Raw genomic sequence first — 19,300 nt, forward strand, 5'->3', positions numbered from 1 at the left:
TTATTATACGATGGATGAAGGAATAAGGAGTAAGAAGTGCCTAAGCTTGGGGATTCCCCATCACCCCAAGCTATTATCCAAAATAGAGCAATCAACTAAGCTTGGGGGTGCCCCCGAGTGCATCCCCTCATTCTTCTAACGACCATCGGTATTTTACTTGAAGCTACATTTTTATTCGTCACATACTATGCGTTTTGCTTGGAGTGTCTTGTATGACATGAGTCTTTGCTTGTTTTATTTTGTGTTTTTAGTCTTGATTCCTTGCTGGACACACCTATTTGAGAGAGCCAAAATTATGCCATGACTTGTTAGAATTGCTCTCTATACATCACTTAAATTTTTTATGAGCTATGGATTTGCTCTAGTGCTTCACTTATATCTTTTTGAGCATGGTGTGCTTTCGATTTTTTTTGAAGAAATGCTCTCCTGATTCACTTAGATTTATTTGAGAGTTAGTAAAATTTTCAAGAAAGTCTCTCTTGCTTCACTTAAATTAATTTGAGAGAAAGAAATATTATGCTCATGATCTTCACTTATATTTGTTTGAGCTTATCAAAAGCAACACATGAAAATTAGTCCCAAAGTGATAGATATCCAAGAAGGATATAATAAAAACCTTCATGAAGATCATTGGACAAAATAAACTAGATTCTTAGTAATATTTTTGAGATATGATGATGTGATATGTGACTCATGTTGATGGGTAATTATGCTTTAGTAAGAACTAGCACATATACCCGTGCGTTGCAACGGGAGGTAAAATAGTATGCATTTAAAGTAAGTGAGAATGATATGTGTAAACAAAACCATGTTTGCACAAAAAACATTTAGCTTCTCGGTTTCGATGCTTGTGAAGGAAACAATCCGCTATTTTTTCATTCATTGATCGAGGGCATTTAAGAGTTTTATTACGTCATCGTACGCCGGAGAAGGCCCATGAGTTATTCAATCTACTCTTTCTTTCAATCATTTCAATCGAGGGGGTTTTAAGGTATGAAGTTTCTGAATATTCTAAGAAACATGAAGCATTTTTTAAATTCTGAATAGTTTTTTGAAAATTATGTACATTTTCAAAAAAAAATAACACAAACAAAATATGAAAGGGAACATCTTTTAAAATTCACAAACATATTATGAAGACACCAACTATATTATAAAAACATGAACATTATTGGAATTTGTGAACATTTATTTAAAACAGGAACATGTATTAAAAATTCATAACATTTTTAGAAAATGTTATTTTTTATACATGAACATTATCTTTAATTTTGAAAATTTCACTAAAATAAGAATATTTTTCGAATTTGGAGCATTTTTTCAAATGCCATTTTCTTTTTTGAAATCTCAAACAATTTAAAAAAACAATAAATTATTTGAAAAAAGGGAATTTATTTTTGCAAGTTCCTATTATTTTTCAAAATAGCAAAAAATTATGGAATTATGGACATTTTCCAAAAAATATATTTTTGAACGATTTTTGAGAATTTATAATTTACGAAATAAATTCGAAAATAAAAATAAACTTGGAAGGGAAAAGGAGATACGGAAAGGAGAATAAAAATAGAAGTAAAACATAGAAAAAATGGGCCAGCCAATTATTGGTTGTCCTGTGCGAAACTCCAACTATTTGTCGCCCAGTGCGGAAAATAGAATTTTCCCAGCTATGTTGGCAGAAAAATAAGTGGGCTGACTTTGCTGGGCCATAGCGCGCGGCCCACCGGCGAAAATTATTTTTCTAGCAGACAAATGCATAACAATTTAATACCACCTCGGATACAAAAAAAGATTCTTTTCGACGGTGAACGAATGAAAAAATTGATGAAACACACCTTGCTTTATTAGTAGGTATAGATATAGATATTGGTGTTAAGGTTTGTGATTCCCTATGCAAGCACGAAAGTCAATAGTTATGCAATGAAATTATATCCTACTTCTGGTGCATTATTCGGTGTTAATTATTTTTAATGCTCGCTTATGAGATTATTCGTTTCTTGGTTGGTCGATTCTCAATCTTTTCCTAGCTTTCATTTTGCACTAAGTATGATCACTACTTGTGCATCCAAAAACCTTTAAACTAGTTTTGCCACATGAGTCCACTATATCTACCTATTTGCGGTATTCTTTTACCGTTCTATGCAAATTTGTATGCGCCATCTCTAATTTTCAAATAAATCTTCTCTTTTGTGTGTTCATTTCGCTCGCGGAGCGGTGAGGGGTGGCTAATATTTTCCATGCTAGATGTGTTATTCTCATGATGAGTGTTAATTCACTTGTCATTGCACGAGAGTAAGGCAAAGGTATTAGGGATGCCCAGTCCCGAAATGAAAAATGAATTTACTTTATGTTGTTAAATAATAAATTCCTTGGAAAGTGTTGGTATGGAAGGCACCCATGGATATGGTTAGCCATGGAAAGTGAAAGTATGGTGGAAAAGGAATAAACTTTATTTTCTGTTTGGGAACCACCTATGATATATCTAGCATGGAAAGTGTTGGGAACTCTAAGTCATTTTCGTTGGTGGGAAGTACACACCTCCCAACATGTTTTTATCTCTAAGTTTTTCGCTTTGAGCTCTGGCACCTCTACAAATCCTTACTTCCCTCTGTGAAGGGCCTATCTTTTACTTTATGCAATTTTTTATTTTGATTTTGAGTCTCCACCTTCTCTTATAAAAGCACCAACTATGAGGCACTATGATCGTACTTGAGCATTGGGTGTAGTTAATATGCGAGTGTGTTTCATGAATGGATCGATGATTGAGCATGATGGGCTAGGGATAGCTTATTTTAGCATTGATATTTTGAAAGACATGATTGCTTGTTGATATGCTTGAGTATTGAAGTTGTGATGTCAAAACTAGACTATTGCTTTGAACAATATAAAAGTCCAAATGTCCATGCTATAAAGAAAAGTATATGATATGACATGTTAGGAAGCATTCCACATCAAAAAAAGTTTTCATCACTTACCTACTCGAGGACGAGTAGGAGTTAAGCTTGGGGATGCTGATACGTCTCCAATGTATCTATAATTTTTTATCGTTCCATGTTGTTATATTATCAATCTTGGATGTTTTATAACCATTTTATATCATTTTTTGGTACTAACCTATTGACATAGTGCCAAGTGCCAGTTACTATTTTCTGCATGTTTTTTACATCACAGGAAATCAATACCAAACGGAGTCCAAATGCAACGAAACTTTACGGAGATTTTTTATGGACCAGAAGACACCCAATGGGCCAAGGCAGCGCCTGGGGGTGCTCTGTGGGGAGAAAAACCCACCAGGGCGCGCCAGGAGGCCCAGGCGCGCCCTGGTGGGTTGTGCCCACCTCGGGTGCCCCCCGGACCACCTCTTTGCTCTATAAATACCCCAATATTCAAGAAAGCCTAGGGGAGTTGATGAAAATCAATTCCATCTGCAGAGTTCAGAACCACCAGATCCAATCTAGACACCATCACGGAGGGGTTCACCACTTCCATTGGTGCCTCTCCGATGATGCGTGAGTAGTTCCTTGTAGACCTTGGGGTCCTTAGCTAGTAGCTAGATGGATTCCTCTCTCTCGTTTGATTCTCAATACAATGGTATTTTGGAGATCCATATGATGTAACTCTTTTTGCAGTGTGTTTGTTGGGATCGAATGAACTTTGAGTTTATGATCAGATCTATCTTTTTATATCCATGAAAGTAATTTGAGTTTCTTTGATCTCTTATATGCATGATTTCTTATAGCCTCATATTTATTCTCCGATATTTGGGTTTTTTTTGGCCAACTTGATCTATTTATCTTGCAATGGGAGGTGCTTTGTAGTGGGTTCGATCTTACGGTTCTTGATCCCAGTGACAGAAGGGGAACTGACACGTACGTATCGTTGCTACTAAGGATAAAACAATGGGGTCTATATCTACATAGATAGATCTTGTCTACATCATGTCATTGTTCTTATTGCATTACTCCGTTTCTCCATGAACTTAATACACTAGGTGCATACTGGATAGCTGTCGATGTGTGGAGTAATAGTAGTAAATGCAGGCAGGAGTCGGTCTACTAATCTTGGACGTGATGCATATATAATGATCATTGCCTGGATATCGTCATGATTATTTGAAGTTCTATCAATTGCCCAACAGTAAATTGTTTACCCACCGTTTGCTATTTTTCTCGAGAGAATCCACTAGTGAAACCTACGGCCCCCAGGTCTCTTTCTCATATTATTTGCCATTGCAATCAACTTTTCATTTGCTTTTATTTTTAGATCTACTAAACCAAAAATGCATTGCTGCGTTTTATTATTATTTATTTTATTTGGCGTTTGATCTATCAATCTACTACAATTTATTCACGTCCATTTGCCAATTTATGGCGCCGTTACCCGAAAGGGATTTACAACCCCATTAACACGTCGGGTTGTGAGTATTTGTTATTTGTGTGCAGGTTCTGTTTACGTGTTGTTGCTTCGTCCTCCTACTGATTCGATAACCTTGGTCTCATCACTGAGGGAAGTACCTACCGTCACTGTGCTACATCATCCCTTCCTCTTTGGGGAAATACTGACGTAGTCTAGCAGACATCATGGCGCGTGCCCCCTCCAAGGGAGCCCAAATTTGACGAAGGGGAGGGGGTGCGACCCCCTTTCCTTCTCCCTCTCCATCTCCCTCTGCTTCCGTTTTCCTCCTCCAAAAGAAAGGAAAGGGGGGCTACTAGGATTGGGAGTCCTAGTCGGTTTTCCCCCTATGGCGTGCCCCTTGGCCGGCCTCCTCCCTCTCCTCTTTTATATACGGGGGCAAGGGGGCTCCCCAAAGCACAACAGTTGTTTCTTAGCCGTGTGCAGTGCCCCCCTCCACAGTTTACTCCTCCGGTCATATTGTCGTAGTGCTTAGGCCAAGCCCTGCGCGGATCACATCACCATCACCGTCACCACGCCGTCGTGCCGACGAAACTCTCCCTCGACACTTTGCTGGATCAAGAGTTCGAGCCTTCGAGGGACGTCATCGAGTTGAACGTGTGCTGAACTCGGAGGTGTCGTACGTTTGGTACTTGATCGGTTCGATCGCGAAGATGTTCGACTACATCAACCATGTTAACCTAACGATTCTTCTTTCGCTCTACGAGGGTACATGGACACACTCTCCCCCTCTCATTGCTATGCATCTCCTAGATATATCTTGCGTGTTCGTAGGAATTTTTTTTGAAATTGCATGCTATGTTCCCCAACACCAGATACCGGAGGAATGCCTTGTGTGCTATCAAACGTCACAAGTAACTGGGTGATTATAAATATGCTCTACAGGTATCTCCGAAGGTATTTGTTGGGTTGGCATAGATCGAGATTAGGATTTGTCAGTCTGAGAATCGGAGAGGTATCTCTGGGCCCTCTCGGTAATACACATCATAAGAAGCCTTGCAAGCAAAGTGACTAATGAGTTAGTTGCGGGATGATGTATTACGGAACAAGTAAAGAGTCTTGCCAGTAACAAGATTGAATTAGGTATGAAGATACCGACGATCGAATCTCGGGCAAGTAACATACTGATGACAAAGGGAATAACGTATGTTGTCATAACGATTTGACCAATAAAAATCTTCCTAGAATATGTAGGAGCCAATATGAGCATCCAGATTCCGCTATTGGTTATGGACCGGAGAGGCGTCTCGGTCATGTCTACATAGTTCTCGAACCCGTAGGGTCCGCACGCTTAACGTTCAATGATGATTTTGTATTATATGAGTTATGTGTTTTGGTGACTAAGTGTTGTTCAGAGTCCCGATGAGATCACAGACATGATGAGGAGTCTCGAAATGGTCGAGAGGTAAAGATTGATATATAGGACGATAGTATTCGGACACCGCAAGTGTTCCAGAGGGTATCGGGTACATGTTGGGTCACTAGAAGGGGTTCCGAGCACCCCGGGCAAAGATATGGGCCTTATGGGCAAGAGAGGGACAGACCAGCCCATAAGGGGTTGGTGCGCCCCCATATAGGACAAAATAGGAGGAGAAGGAAAGAGTGTAAGGGAGAAGGAAAGTGGAGGATTCAGCCTCCCCCTTCCTTCTCTTCCCCCTCTCTTTCCTTTCCCCCTCCTGTAAAAAGGAAAGGGGGAGGCCGAATTGGGAGGACCCCAAGTAGGATTCCTCCTACTTGGGGCGCCCCCTTGGCTGCCTCTCCTCCCCTCCAACCTATATATATGAGGGGGGGCACCACTAGAACACACAACAACATCTGTTAGCCGTGTGTGACTGTGACGCCCCCGATTTGACCGTACACTAATCATGCATGCAAATGTGTACGTCCAAGATCAGGTACTCACGGGGAGATATCACAACACAACTCTAGACACAAATTAAAATCATACAAGCTTTATATTACAAGCCAGGGGCCTCGAAGGCTCAGATACATAAGCTCGAAAGCACAAAACTCAGCGGAAGCAACAATATCTGAGTACAGACATAAGTTAAACAAGTTTGCCTTAAGAAGGCTAGCACAAAAGTAGCAATGATCGAAAAGGCGAGGCCTCCTGCCTGGGACCTCCTAACTACTCCTCAAATCCGAACTCCATGTAGAATCATCCTCGGGATCCTCTGGCTCCTGGGCTCCATCATATGATCGCAATAACCAGGAAAAGGGGAAAAAGAAGTAGCAAAGCAACCGTGAGTACTCATCCAAAGTACTCGCAAGCAAGGATCTACACTACATATGCATTGGTATAAATGAAAGGGGTAGTATATGTGGACTGAACTGCAGAATGCCAGAATAAGAGGGGGATAGCTAGTCCTATCGAAGACGATGCTTCTGGCAGCCTCCATCTTGAAGCAGAAGAAGAGAGTAGATGGTAAGTTAACAAAGTATCACCGCATAGCATACTCTGGCCCGACGATCCTCTCCTCGTCGCCCTGTTAGAGAGCGAACACCGGTTGTATCTGGCACTTGAAAGGGTGTGTTTTATTAAGTATCCGGTTCTAGTTGTCACAAGGTCAAGGTACAACTCCGGGTCGTCCTTTTACCGAGGGACATGGCTATTCGAATAGATAAACTTCCCTGTAGGGGTGCACCACATTTCCCAACACGCTTGATCCCCTTTATCCGGACACACTTTTCTGGGTCATGCCCAGCCTCGGAAGATCAACACGTCGCGGCCCCACCTAAGCACAACAAAGAGGTCAGCACGCCGGTCTAAATCCTATGGCGCAGGGGTCTGGGCCCATCGCCCATTGCACACCTGCACGTTGCGTACGCGGCCGGTGAGCAGACCTAGCAACCTCCATTACAAAGGAAGTTGCGTTACGCGGTCCAACCCGGCGCGCGCCGCTTAGTCGCTGACGTCACGAAGGCTTCGGTTGATACCACGACGCCGAGTGCCCATAAATGTTCCCGCGTAGTTGGTTAGTGCGTATAGGCCAGTGGCCAGACTCATATCAAATACCAAGATCTCGTTAAGCATGTTATCTTGAAGTAACCGCGAACGCCGACCGGGGCCAGGCCCATGATACGTCTCCAACGTATCTATAATTTTTGATTGCTCCATGCTATATTATCTACTGTTTTGGACATTATTGGGCTTTATTATCCACTTTTATATTATTTTTGGGACTAACCTATTAACCGGAGACCCAGCCCAGAATTGTTGTTTTTTGCCTATTTTAGGGTTTCGAAGAAAAGGAATATCAAACGGAGTCCAAACGGAATGAAACCTTCGGGAACGTGATTTTCTCAACAAACAAGACCTGGGAGACTTGGACCCTACGTCAAGAAAGAAAATAGGAGGCCGCGAGGTAGGGGGGCACGCCCACCCCCACCAGGCGCGCCATCCACCCTCGTGGGCCCCCTGTTGCTATACCGATGTACTCCTTCCTCCTGTATATACCTACGTACCCCAAACGATCAGATATGAAGCCAAAACCCAAATACCACCGCCGTAACTTTCTGTATCCACGAGATCCCATCTTGGGGCCTGTTCCGGAGCTCCGCCGGAGGGGGCATCGATCACAGAGGGCTTCTACATCAACACCATAGCCTCTCCAATGAAGTGTGAGTAGTTTACCTCAGACCTATGGGTCCATAGTTATTAGCTAGATGGCTTCTTCTCTCTTTTTGGATCTCAATACAATGTTCTCCCCCTCTCTTGTGGAGAACTATTCGATGTAATCTTCTTTTTGCGGTGTGTTTGTTGAGACCGTTTAATTGTGGGTTTACGATCAAGTCTATCTATGAACAATATTTGAATCTTCTCTAAATTCTTTTATGTATGATTGGTTATCTTTGCAAGTCTCTTCGAATTATCAGTTTGGTTTGGCCCACTAGATTGATCTTTCTTGCAATGGGAGAAGTGCTTAGCTTTGGGTTCAATCTTGCGGTGTCCTTTCCCAATGACAGTAGGGGCAGCAAGGCACGTATTGTATTATTGCCATAGAGGATAACAAGATGGGGTTTTCTTCATATTGCATGAGTCTATCCCTCTACATCATGTCATCTTGCTTAAGGTGTTACTCTGTTTTTAACTTAATACTCTAGATGCATGCTGGATAGCGGTCAATGAGTGGAGTAATAGTAGTAGACGCAGGCAGGAGTCGGTCTACTTGTCTCGGACGTGATGCCTATATACATGATCATACCTAGATATTCAGCACTCGCCCTTTGGCGACATACTGAACTCATTAAGGTCTCTCTCCTTGTCAGGAGAGTCCTGGCCGAACTACGTCCGGCAGGATTGGGATGCGAATGACGAAGAAATTCGCCGCCCACCCACCCCCCACTTAGTAGCCACTGTCGGTGACTTAACTGACATGCTCGACTTCGACTCCGAAGACATCGACGGTATGGACGATGATGCGAGAGGCGAAGAGGGACCACTTCCCACAAGGCACTGGACGCCCACTTCATCACATGACGTATACATGGTGGACACACCCAAAGAAAATAACGATGAGGAACGGAAGGACGCAGCGAAGGGTGGTTCCCTCGAGATGCAGTCAAAGCGGCAGCGTAAACGCCACTCCAAATCCCGCCTCGGCAGAAATAACGATCACATAGACCCAGCGTTGGAGCAGGGTGAACCATTGCCCGACCATGGCAACACGGAAAATCAAGCCGAACAACCCAACCCCGTCGAAGATAACAGTCCGGGCGACATCACACCGGACAGGCGCCAGGAGCAACATAATGCCCACCAAAGACTTGTTGCCACGGCGAGGAGTCTGAAAAACAGAAGCAAAGGCTCAAGGCTGCACAAGACACACTCAAGATCAAATGGAGTGAAGTACTCAACACTGCAGCAAAATACGGCAGTAATCGCCACACCAAGAGCTATCCGAAGCGAAAGTTGCTACCTAAATTTGATGAGGAGGCCTTAGATCCTCCACAATTAAAAAATAAAACGGCCATCCGGTCGGATAGACGACCTCATAGCCAACATAAAGTGGCAAACGACGCCGCACATAAACCAGTACGCGATCCGCGCAAGGGCTCGCATCAAAAGGACGACGCAACCAGATCCATCTATGGACCACGCAGGCGCGCTCCAGCATACAATGAAACACAACAAACATCCGAACACCACGGTACACCCAAATACAGGGGTGCCGCACACCCTCTATGTTTCACCGACGAGGTGCTGGACCATGAATTTCCAGAGGGAATCAAACCCGTAAACATCGAGGCGTACGACGGAACAACAAACCCTGGGGTCTGGATTGAGGACTATATCCTCCATATCCATATGGCTCGAGGAGATGATCTCCACGCCATCAAGTACTTACCCCTCAAGCTCAAAGGGCCAGCTCGGCACTGGCTTAAAAGCCTCCCCGAAAGCTCCATTGGAAGTTGGGAAGAGCTTGAAGACGCTTTTCAGGAAAATTTTCAAGGGACTTATGTCTGACCTCCAGATGTGGACGATTTGAGTCATATAAGTCAATAGCCCGGAGAGTCAGCCCGAAAGCTTTGGAGCAGATTTCTTACTAAAAAGAACCAAATAGTCGACTGTCCGGATGCCGAAGCCTTGGCAGCTTTTAAGCACAGTGTCCGAGACGAATGGCTTGCCAGACACCTCGGCCAAGAAAAGCCGAAAACGATGGCAGCATTAACAAGCCTCATGACCCGCTTTTGCGCGGGCGAGGACAGCTGGCTAGCCCGATGCAGCACCAGCGACCCAAGTACATTCGAAGTTAGAGATGGAAATGGGAAATCACGACGCAACAAAAATAATAAGCACCGGAATAAAGAAGACAGCCCGAAGGGCACGGCGGTAAACGCCGGATTCAGAAGCTCTCGGCCAGGTCAGCAAAAGCCGCCATCTAAAGGCGCCAGAGATGAACTGTCCAGCCTAAACAAAATTCTAGACGAAATATGTCAGATCCATAGCACCCCTGATAAACCTACAAATCATACCCACAGAGAATGTTGGGTCTTCAAGCAGTCCGACAAGCTCAACGCCGAACATAAGGGGCAGGATACACCAAGCGAAGACGAGGATGAGCCTCGCAAGAAAAGCACTGGGGAACAGAAGAAATTTCCACCAGAAGTCAAAACAGTAAACGTGTTACATGTGATAAAGGGGAGAAGCAACGCAACACTCCCAGATAAATATGCCCAAGGGCCTATCACCGCGGAGCTCCGCCACTGGTCGTCCCAACCGATCACCTTCGACCATCGGGATTACTCAGCAAGTATCCGGCGTGCAGGATGGGCTGCCTTGGTATTAGATCCAATAATTGACGGATACCACTTCACCCGAGTCCTGATGGACGGCGGCAACAGTTTAAACCTGATATATCAGGACACAGTCCGCAAAATGGGGATAGACCCAACAAAAATTTGTCGCAACAATGCTACCTTTAAAGGAGTAATGCCAGGCCCGGAGGCTCACTGCAGGGGCTCCCTGCTACTAGAGGTTATATTCGGCTTCCCCGATAACTTCCACAGTGAAAATTTAACTTTCCACGTCGCTCCGTTCCAAAGTGGCTATCAAGCACTAATCGGACGCGAAGCTTTTGCTCGCTTTAACGCAATACCGCATTATGCTTCCCTCAAGCTCAAGATGCCCGGTCCACGCGGCATCATTATAGTAAATGGAAACATTGAGCGCTCCTTGCGCGCCAAAGACGGTGCGGCCGCCTTGGCCGCCGCACACTAAGCGGCCTCACCAACTCAAGCATTTGACAGGTCGTTAAGACCACGGACATGGCTAGACGAGTCCGGCTCAGCTATATGTAATTAATACAGGTTTGATGGCCATACCCCTATTACAATACAAGGGGCTCAACGCGCGCGCAAAAGTGGCAATAAGGCTCACCTTTACTCATTTTCAACTATATACTGTTTATTTAGTATAACTTAACTTTTGCACGACAACTTTTCAATTAAGTTCCTCTCTTTTTCAGATGACCATCGTGCTACACCCGTCCAGGATACGGCACAACGGAGACACATGCGCAGACGTGCAGCAGGGACCCGTTCCAAGGATTCTTTGTAGATTAAGACCCTGCGTAAACCTTTTTTACTGTCTCTTATTGATTTACATCCCTCGGATTCTCAGTACAATCGAGAAGGATGCTGACGTCTTGGCATGTGGCCACGCCAGAATAATGCACGTACCTGGACACCAGGGGCTTATTACAAAGGGTACTGTTTAGACCCGGTTTACACCATAATGACCGAATACCTTAGGGAGTGTTCGACGTCGTGAGTTTGGCCTTATATGCATCAGCTCCGAATCATGTCTTTGGTCAAATGTTGGGTTTGCCCGGCTCCTGTGTTTTGCTGCCTTACGTTCCGCTCTATCGGCTAAGGCGGCACCAGGAGAACTACTGCGATTGTGCACTGGTTCATCCGGACGAGCACCTCAGTAGACAAAGCCGAAAACTGACTGTCATGATATAGCGCGAGACTAGTCAACCACTCGATGACTTATTGGAATCTTCGGGATTCCTCCGCATTAACGAAGGGCCGTTTCCCGGCCAGGCATGTACGCACCCCGAATCCGGACGAGTGCGGAGCCACCAGGGGCTATCTAGTAGCCCTACTGTCAAACTCCTATGGCTAAGTGAAAGTGTTAAAGCATTATAGTCCGGTTGCCTAGTTCGCTGTGCTATCACCTCCTTATTAGGACCAACACGTTGGATTAAGTGTGAATACGTGTCTTCTATGAACACCCCCGCATTATATGCGTGGGGGCTGAAGCCGACGACTGCAATCTTTCAGGTTATATACATGTATACATAAACGGCCGCACAGGAGACATCACAATACTTTTGGGCAAAAGTATAAATATAGCCTTGATAAATTCAATAAAACGTTGTTTTTACACTGGGAATACATGTCTCTCAAACATAACATTCTTCAAACACCGGGCCTCTATCGAACGAGTGCCCTCAAGAACTTCTTCAAAATAGTGCTCGACAGCCACTCGGCCTATGACGAAACCCTGCGCCGCGACAGTGGTGGCATCCATCTCCGCCCAGTATGTTTTGACACGGGCAAGGGCCATCCGCGAGCCTTCTATGCACGCCGACCTCTTCATCGCATTAATGCGGGGCACCACACCAAGGAACTGCTGCACCAAGCTAAAATAATTGTTCGGCTTTGGCCTTTCCGGCCACAGATGATCCATGACAGACCTCATGGCGAGTCCGGACAATCTATTGAGTTCGGCCCATTCGGCAAGTTGATCAGTCAATGGAAGCGGACGCTCTGGAACATTAAATTGTGACCAGAACAGCTTGTCCACTTCACGATCTGTTTGATCTCGGAAGTATTTGGCCGCATCGACATCGCTCGCCGCTAAGTCCATATATGCGTCGGCCGAACTCCACAGCCGATCCAGAGGGGCATACCGTGGATCGCCGAACTTCCTCCGCAGCATAAAGGGCTTCCCAGCCACAATATCCCCGGCTTCACGCAGTTCCTCCTTCTTCGCTCTCATTGCAGAGCGGGTGTCTTTGGTCGCCATTATGGCCTTTTCGAGGTCCGTAGACTTCGTCGGGCTTTCTTCTTTAAGAAACTGGCAGCAGTCGGCAGTGTCTTTTAACTTCACAGCCATTATGGCCATTTTCTCTTTGCGCTCACGATGAGCGGCCTTCTCGGCTATCAACTCTTCGGCCGCCTTCAAAGCGGCCGCATTACTACTCCTTGCTTGCTCCTTGGCTCGGGCAAGCTCCACCCGCAAGGCCTCCACGGTGGCAGCTCCATCTGCAGTCACAACATATTAAAGATACTAGCATCACACTGCTCTTACTATGTGACATCCACTATAAATATCACCTACCATGGGCCTCGTCAAGCCGCTTGTTAACAAGCTCGATGTCGGCATCCGCCGCATCCAGTTGCCGCTTTAGTTTGGCAACCCCATAAGTCCGGCTAGCCACCGGAGCTTCAGACACCTGCACATAATGGCAGTCTGATTATTACCTGGGACTACGATCCTCTATTCGCCGCCGTTCTCGACGACAACCAGAGTCTCAGGGGCTACTATCTACACAGGGCGCACCTAAAAATGTGCGGTACTACAACAAATGCATATCATTCCGCGTACCTCAAAGCCCGTCAGTAGACTCATAAAGGCTTCATGCAACCCGTTTTCGGCGAACGAAATCCTTTCAATCACCGTACACATTAATGTACGGTGCTCTTCTGAGATAGTCGCTCGCTCTAGCAGACCCTTCAGTACGTCCGACCGCATACCACGTGGTGCCGGACTCTTTTGAGTGCTCTCTTCAAGAGCCGGATACTGAGGGCTCCGGGTGACCATGGGATTACCTTCTGGCCTTGCCGGATCCGGAGAAACTCTCCGTGATGACACTTCAAGGTCGCCCGCTTCTTGAGCCAGGGAGTCCGGGGGAGGCGTTTTGCTCTCCATCATCTCCGGAAGAAGATCCCCCGAAGACGAGCTCTGCTGAGAAGGGCTCAGATCCAAACTGCAAGATAAATGCTTCGGTTATCTTCCTCAGAAGTAAGGTAGTATATCTTCACTATTAAGTACTTTTTGATTACTTACATCTTGTTAGAGGGCTGATCCCCGCACGGACTTTGTGCGGCAAGAGCACCCTCCGAGGAGGGACCCTCTGGTGGAGTTTTCTTCTCCCGTTTGGAAACCTTGGTTTCCGGATCATCAGAGGTATTCCTCTTCCTCCCCCGAGGCGAGGGAATGTCAGATTCCTTCCCTTGGCTATCCTCCCTCACGGAGGCGCTCGTTTCCTCGGTTGGAATAGGTAGCGGTGGAGGCCCGCTTTCGCCCTCTTTATTCCCCCCTTCATCTTCCTTTGAGGGCACCAGGCAAGGTGCTGGCTCGAGCATCTTTTCTAGCACCGGATTGTCCAATACTTCCGGAAGGGGAGCCGAACACCGGATCGTCTTCGCCTTTGTTATCTAGTCCTGGTCAAAAAGCGGTTCTTCAGAATGACGTCATGATAAATGAAAGACAGCATGTTCGGCTAGAGAATTACTTACTTGGGCCGTGATGCGGTTGCTGCTCAGGCCCACGTCCTCGGAGGTGTCCGGACACTGTATTTGGGGTCCGAAGAACGACTTGTACATCTCCTCGTGCGTCGGGCCGAGGAAATTTTGAATAGCGCCCGATCCTTCTGGGTTGAATTCCCACAAGCGGAGGGGTCGGCGTTTGCAAGGCTGGACTTGACAAACCAGCATGACTTGCACCACCATAACCAAACTAAAATCTCCCTTGAAGAGATCCCGGATGCGGCTCTGCAGTATGGGCACGTCCTTGGCTGGACCCCAGCTCAGCCCCCTGCTGATCCATGACATCAGTTGTGGTGGAGGGCCCGAGCAAAAGGCGGGGGAAGCTACCCACTTGGCACTTCTGGGAGCGGTGATGTAGAACCACTCCCGTTGCCATAATCCAGACACCTCTGGAAAGGAACCTTTTGGCCACGGAGCTCCAGCAATCTTGCTTATTAATGCACCCCCGCACGCTACATACTGCCCCTCGACCATCTTCGGCTTCACATCAAAGGTCTTGAGCCACAGGCCGAAGTGAGGAGTAATGCGAAGGAAGGCCTCACATACAACAATAAATGCCGAGATGTGGAGAATGGAATCCGGGGCTAGATCATGGAAATCAAGCCCATAATAGAACATCAAACCCCTAACGAAGGGATCCATAGTGAGGCCTAGTCCTCGGAGGAAGTGGGAGATAAACACGACATCTTCATTGGGTTCAGGAGTAGGGATGACCTGCCCTTGGGCAGGCAGCCGATGTGAGACTTCGGCGGTCAGGTATCTTGCCTCCCTCAACTTCTATATATCCTCTTCCGTGACGGAGAAGGGCATCCACCGGCCCTGGAGGCTGGATCCAGACATGATTGAAGGTCCGAAGCACCTGACCTGGGCTTTGGGTGTTAGAACTCGAGGCGGGGGAAGGATTCGATTGAGCACGGGAGGAAAAAAGTAAAAGACTTGTCCCTTTATAAAGAGGGTGAATATCAAGCGTCCTCCTCGTGGCCGTTTGGGACTTGCCTAAAATCTAGGAGTCCTAGGCACGGTTGGGTTACCCACACCCGTATTGATGAGAATCCTGTAATAAGGGGGACACGATCTCTGCTTTGACAAGATGTGTCAAGAAACTGCCTCGTGTTATGTGCGGGGCTAGTTCAAGGAAAAACAGTTCGAATAATCACCTGGATATGGCATGATGTCATGTTGCCAAAACGTGTCAGCAGATTAGATTTGTGGAAATATTATTCTCTCTACGGTGGTATGTGGAACTTATTTTGTAGGTTCGGACACTATCCTTTTATTCGAACTCTTCTGTGGTGTATCCGGAGGAGGAACCCACCTTGCAATGTCGAAAACAATACTACGCGCCGGACTCATCGTCATTGAAGCCTCGTTCAGGGGCTAATGAGGGAGTCCTGTATTAGGGGGTATCCGGACAGCCGGATTATATCCTTTGGCCGGACTGTTGGACTATGAAGATACAAGATTTAAGACTTCGTCTCGTGTCTGGATGGAACTCTACTTGGCGTGGAAGGCAAGCTAGGCAGTATGGATATGTATATCTCCTCCTTTGTAACCGACCTTGTATAACCCTAGCCCCCTCCGGTGTCTACATAAACCGGAGGGTTTTAGTCCGTAGGACAACATATAATCATACCATATGCTAGCTTCTAGGGTTTAGAATCTCCGATCTCGTGGTAGATCAACTCTTGTAGCACTCATATCATCAAGAATAAATCAAGCAGGACGTAGGGTTTTACCTCCATCAAGAGGGCCTGAACCTGGGTAAACATCGTGTCCCCTGTCTCCTGTTACCATCCGCCTTAGACGCACAGTTCGGGACCCCCTACCCGAGATCCGCCGGTTTTGACACCGACACCCGTTATGGTCGGCCCATGAACGGACGATTCCAACTCTAGCCCATTTACGGCCAGAATGTGGGCTGTTTGGCCCATGTTTGGCCAATCGATCATACAGCCCGTATAAGGCCCATTGATGATACGGCCCGTAGGAGGCCCATTGTTTCTACGGCCCGTAGAAGGCCCATCGTTTCTATGGCCCGTAGAAGGCCCACTGTTTCTACGTCCCGTAGAAGGCCCACTTTTTATACGGCCCGTAGAAGGCCCATTGTTTCTACGGCCCGTAGGAGGCCCAGTGTCACTATAGTAAATATTAGCCCATGGTTATTGTGGCCTAGTTTTAAAAAATAGGTTATTGCAGCCACTAGCAAACCGCAGAAAAAGAACTGCACTGACTACAAGCAAACAAATAAACAAGACAACAAGGAAATAAATAAGTAAGCAACTTACACTAGGCTATCACGGCTATTACACATATTACATCCACTGGGCATCAAAGTTCGCCACCAGTGCAAATATAGGGAACACAACAGCATGTAAACACCACAGCAAAACAAGTCCAGAACTGAAACCACTTCAGAAGAGCTCAAGAAACAATATCCTGGGTACTCATAATGCTGGCAAGATGCTTAGCAAGCTTATTAACTTTCTCTTGTTTGGCACTTAAGTCCTCCAGCGCTTGCTGTTGCACTAGAAAGTATGCATCTGAATTCTGCAGGGACTTCCTCAGTCCTTCGGCTTCCTATCGCATAACATCTGATCGATGTCTTTCAACTTGAAGTTGAGACTCAAGAAGTCGAACTGATTCAGGCAACGAGTTCGAAGAGCTGGTGCCAGCAGTGGTAGCCAGTAACTCGAACACTACATCAAGACAGGACTTTGGGGTTGTCTTAGTGTCTTCAATATAGTTTTTATCAGCTTTCTTGGAGACCAACAGGGATGTCTCACTATCTTGAACCTTATCTGCATTACTTCCTTTACCATTGCATAACAGGGTACTCTTCTCCAATATTTTATCCGCGTTCTAAAAGGGAAACAAACAAACACATCTCAGGTTTACAATGTAGCATATGAAACTCATTTTGGTAAACCAGTTCAGTAGTAATGTGGACAGGATAACAGCATGAAACAAACATATATCTATGTAGTATGGTCACTGTATGGTCTATATCATTCTAGTTTATGTTGCCAAATCAAGATAGATAGAGTTCGAATCATATCTATTTAAGACAAAGCAACATAGACAGAATATAAGTGTGGGAAACTACACAGCAATAACAACACTTGTAATGTGCATGGAATGAGAACATAACTGTTTATTCAATTGAAACTGAAATCAACATAGAGCAAGTTACAACAGCAAACAGCCAAACACGTTGAAGAAACAGGTTTAAAACATACCTGTTGCGCCATTGGAGTTTCAATTGCATCCTTCAAATTTGAAATTAGTTGGTATCAGTAAATACAGTGATGCAAGAGCAAAGTAGTATGAACCATAGCTACGGAACCTGACCTGAGAACAATTCTTCTTCTGCTTTAAGCGTTAACTTCGGGTTCGGAGTGGTGGTCCTCGTGATTTGGGCACTGCAGTTGCCTTACTAACTGCTCGTGTTTGGGTGCTCTGTGGTGGAGATGGTGTTGTGTCAATGGGAACTGGGTGTCTATCTGCTGGGGTTGGGGTTAGAAGGGGTGTAGTTGGTTCTCTTTCCAACTGGGTAGGGGTACAATCTGCATGAGTTGGGTTATGTGTGGTGGGGCTGGTTCTTGGGCAAGTACAACCGTGGTTCTATCTGCATCTACAGGTAGCACGATCTTTTCTGAAGACCGTGTTTTTACTCCCACAGATACTGTCATCACTCCCTCCAATTGAAATGGCTGATAAACAAGAAAAGTAATTGAATGTACAGACATTGTAAGATAGACAAGTGCAATGGATAGTAGGGAAGAAAACATGGCATGAAATAATGCACATTTATGTTGTCTAAGCAAACAGAATAGCAGGACATAATTTCACATATATGATGGCTAATTAAACAGGATAGCATGACACAATTTCACATGTATGATGGCTAACTAAACAGGATAGAATGACATACTTCAAAATATGATGACTATGTAAACATGATGACATGATATAACTATACGATGTTTCTATTAAAGTGGTTGGCATGCCATAAATCACAAACATGCCATCGATGGAAACATGATGGCATGATATAATTCATGGATAGAATGACATAATTTAAAATATGATGACTATGTAAACAGGATGAGATGATGTAACTATATTATGTCTTTCTAAAATGGTTTGGCATGCCATAATTCAGATACATGCCGTCTATGTAAACATCATGGCATGACATAATTCAAATATATGATTTATATACTAAGGAAGTGAGCAGAGGGCAATCGCATATATGATGTGTCAACTAAGGAGATGGCATTCAATATTGTGTATATGATGTAAAAACTAAGCATTGCAATACAACATATGCATTATATGAGTAATATAACCCTGCCAAGTTTGAGCATACACCTAAGGGGGATAATAGGACTGGTCATCTGCCTCTGAATCCTCCTCTGAAGAGCTATCTGTAACCAGCAAGATATCTGCTTCAGCAAGTAGCATTGTCTGCTTTAAAGACCTTGTTTTCACTCCAGATTTCTCCATCACCAATTCAAATGGCTGATGCACAGGAAGATCAGTTGAATATACAAACATTGTCGATAAAAGAAATGAGAAATACAAAAAAAGGACGGCATGATATAATTCACATATATGACGCTTGCCTAAACAGCATGGCATTGCATAATTCACATACATAGTGCCTTGCAACAAGATAAGATTGCATAATTCACATATATAATGTCTTGCACCAAGATGGCATTGCATAATTCACATATATGGTAATTAGACACTAAACAGGTGGCATTCACACAAACCATGTCTAAACTAAGCAAATGACATAGCAATGCAAGATAGGATACACACG

This window comes from Triticum aestivum, chromosome 4A (genome assembly GCF_018294505.1).
Source record: "Triticum aestivum cultivar Chinese Spring chromosome 4A, IWGSC CS RefSeq v2.1, whole genome shotgun sequence".
In the NCBI taxonomy this organism is placed as follows: Eukaryota; Viridiplantae; Streptophyta; class Magnoliopsida; order Poales; family Poaceae; genus Triticum; species Triticum aestivum.